This window comes from Lathyrus oleraceus, chromosome 5 (assembly GCF_024323335.1).
Source record: "Lathyrus oleraceus cultivar Zhongwan6 chromosome 5, CAAS_Psat_ZW6_1.0, whole genome shotgun sequence".
In the NCBI taxonomy this organism is placed as follows: Eukaryota; Viridiplantae; Streptophyta; class Magnoliopsida; order Fabales; family Fabaceae; genus Lathyrus; species Lathyrus oleraceus.
This window is the reverse complement of record NC_066583.1, coordinates 214,403,570-214,406,764: the sequence shown is the minus strand read 5'-3', so window position 1 is coordinate 214,406,764 and position 3,195 is coordinate 214,403,570.

Sequence of the window (3,195 nt, the reverse complement as noted above, 5' to 3'; positions counted from 1 at the left end):
TTTCCGCATGTTCAACACCGAGTACTCGCTATCCCAGAACCAATTGAGTGCCATGCTACAATTCCCTACAGAAGGCCAAGTCCACCCAAGGATCCCTCCGAACTCCCAGTGGCACATAAACGCCTTCGACCTCTTTAGAAAAATATCCGGTGTAGAAACCAACAACTGGGATGTACTACTTGCTTCGCATATACATAACCCAACCATCCGGTACTTTATTCGCATTCTGCAAAACACCATTTTTGGCCGACCCAACAACAGCAAAGTCAACGCAAAGAAATTATTCTTCCTCCACTGCGTCTTTGCAATGGATACAAAGGTAAACGCTGTCTCCTTCTTATTTCACCATATCCGCTCCCTATGTGCTCGAGGCCGCCAATCTTTTATGATTGGTGGACTAATCACCACCATAGCACTTGGTTTGATCTAGGGGACCGCCTTCAAAATTTACAATCTCTACCACCCCTATTTATGGATATAAGCTATTGTCGCTCCAGCCGCTTAATCAAAACTAGGGTAGGCGGAAGGTATTACCTTATGGTGAATAACCAAGAAGTCCCAAGCGTTGTTCTGCCCATCATTGCCCTCACAGATGTCACCAATCCCAACCGCTTCATCTACGATCTAAATTCTCCCGAATCTACCGAGCCTACACAAGCAAACCCGCCTGATCGAGAAAATAGCAAGTGTACTATTTTACCGATGTAGTAATAAAAGGAATTATCCTGAGTATCGATCTCGAGGACTGTGTAGGAACTATCAGTGTTGATAATGATTCAATTAAACAAAATAACCTTAGGTTGGTAAGTGAAGAGTGAATTTGCTTTGTAAAATATAAAGGCAAAATAGAGATTTTGAATTCAGAAAAGTTAAACATGCTAGATCAAGGGTGTATGAATTGCTCTGAAATAAACTTAATCCTTATATTATGATATCTATGTTCGAATGATTCAATATGGTTCTCAAGAGAAGTTTCCCCTAATTCCTTAGCCAGAAACCATTAACATTCAATTTTAAATCCCAATTCCTTAGCCATTCAAAAGAATATTAATCCCATGTATGAATATCAAGAATTTCCCATCATCACTATTAGATCCTCATTCCTAAGAGAAATTAGCGATGTTGTTATACACATAGTGATAAAGGGATTTGTCAGACCTCCTTTACCTCCAATTCAATACCTAATTTTCCAATACGGTAAGCATTACACTTGTGTTATAACAAATTGATTTCATAAAAACATAGACATTCATAACATTGTAGGAAAAAGGTTCATTACAAACGCAATTCAGGGACACCCCCCTAGCATTGGGGGGTTTAGCTCATGATAATATTCAAAGAAGGTACAAATATAAGATTAGACATTACAAGAGATTAGATAGCTTCGATCTTCAATTGCTTCCGCGCTTGATGATCTCCGTTCTCCAATAATCTTGATTCTCTCGTTCTCTTTGTTCCGTCCCCTCTTTTCTTCTCTTCTTAGGTCTAAATAGTACAATACACATTACAGCCAAGCCAAAAAGTCAAAATTGCCCTTCGGGATCACTTCATGAGTGAAAATAGAAAATCAGAAAAATTCAGCGCGCTAGCCAACACGGGCCGTGCCAAGCAACACGGCCGGCCGTGTTGGCTCTCTGGTTTTTGTATGGGAAGAAGTTCTTCTTGCAGCACGGGCCGTGTCAGGAGACACGGGCCGTGTTTGGTTCCAGGATTTTTATTCTATTTTTTTTTTCTTTCACTCTTCCATTGTTGCCTTGGCACTTCCGACTCTTCAACTACTTCTGAAACATGCACAATACCATGGAAACGACATCAACGCATCTAAAAACTTAAATTAACACCAAAAGCAAAATAAACATAAAACTACTCAAATATGAAATACTTAAAATTCAAACACTAAAACTCAAAATAAAGGGTTACCACATTGATGAATTTTGGCCGAGAACATGATGAAAATCAAGTAAAATGGTGACCGATCACCGCCCCAGGACGAGTTTGAGCAAATGGAGCATGGTGATCAAGGTCCCGAACAACAATCCTCCCCGCTCAACCCTTCCGATAATGCAACTGGTCCATCCTCCCGACGTCGTCGAAGAAGAAGGCCAGCAACCAACGACGACATTATGGATGCTATTGATACTATGCAGGCGCAGAATCTCGAAGTAATGCAACTGATGCGCCAGATGCAACAACAACAGGAAGCAAGGAATGCAATAACCGACCAGCGGTTCACTGACTTGCTCAGCAGGTTTGACGACTTGGGAGTACGTCAACGATCACCAGGTCCAAGAACACGAGGCGGAAGGCAGCATTGACTTTTGGTTTCCTTTTTCTTTTCTTTTTCTTTTCATTTTCTTTTGTCTTTCTTTTGAACCATTGGGGACAATGTTTCATTTAAGTATGGGGGAGGGAAAACTTTGTTGCAGTTATTATTATTTCTCTTCCTTTCAAGTATGTTATCTTTCCCTTCATTGTTATTTCCCTTTCATATAAATATATATATATATATATATATATATATATATATATATATATATATATATATATATATATATATATATATATATATATATATATATATATATATAATAATTTATCTTAAGTCAAGTCCCTAGTGTGAAAATTTTGTAGTATCTATTCCCCTCAATTTTCGTGAGCCATAACAAAAATTTAACACACTGAATAAGTATAAAGGTTGCTTACTTTACAAAAACTTGAGTGAAATCAAGACAAAATTATTACCATAACAACGCTCTGAGAACCTCAACATGTTAGATCAGGATAAGTACCTATTATACCAATTCCTTGAACTTTTAGTTTTATAGTAACCCCGAGTAGTTTATACGAGAAGTCAGCACCATCTTAATAGCAAACTACGTGGAGAGCCGATGAATATAAGTGAATGATTCCCAAAATAACAAAAAATATATATATCAGGAAATGCACTAATTAAGGTAGGTGATCCTTACCAGATCATTTAATCCAAAGGTTGCGGACCCTACAAAAACATTGTAAGAACGATCCATTATGAGTTGGTTCAGCGGTTTCTGGTGCTGAACTTGGTAGGGCGGACTACGGTCCGATCCCCCGCAATTTGCGATGGACTAAATAACGAAGTTATCCAACTTATGTACTAGAACTTCAAGCCAATTCCTTCGCTTGACCAATTAACGTGAGAAACCTACTGGATGGAAA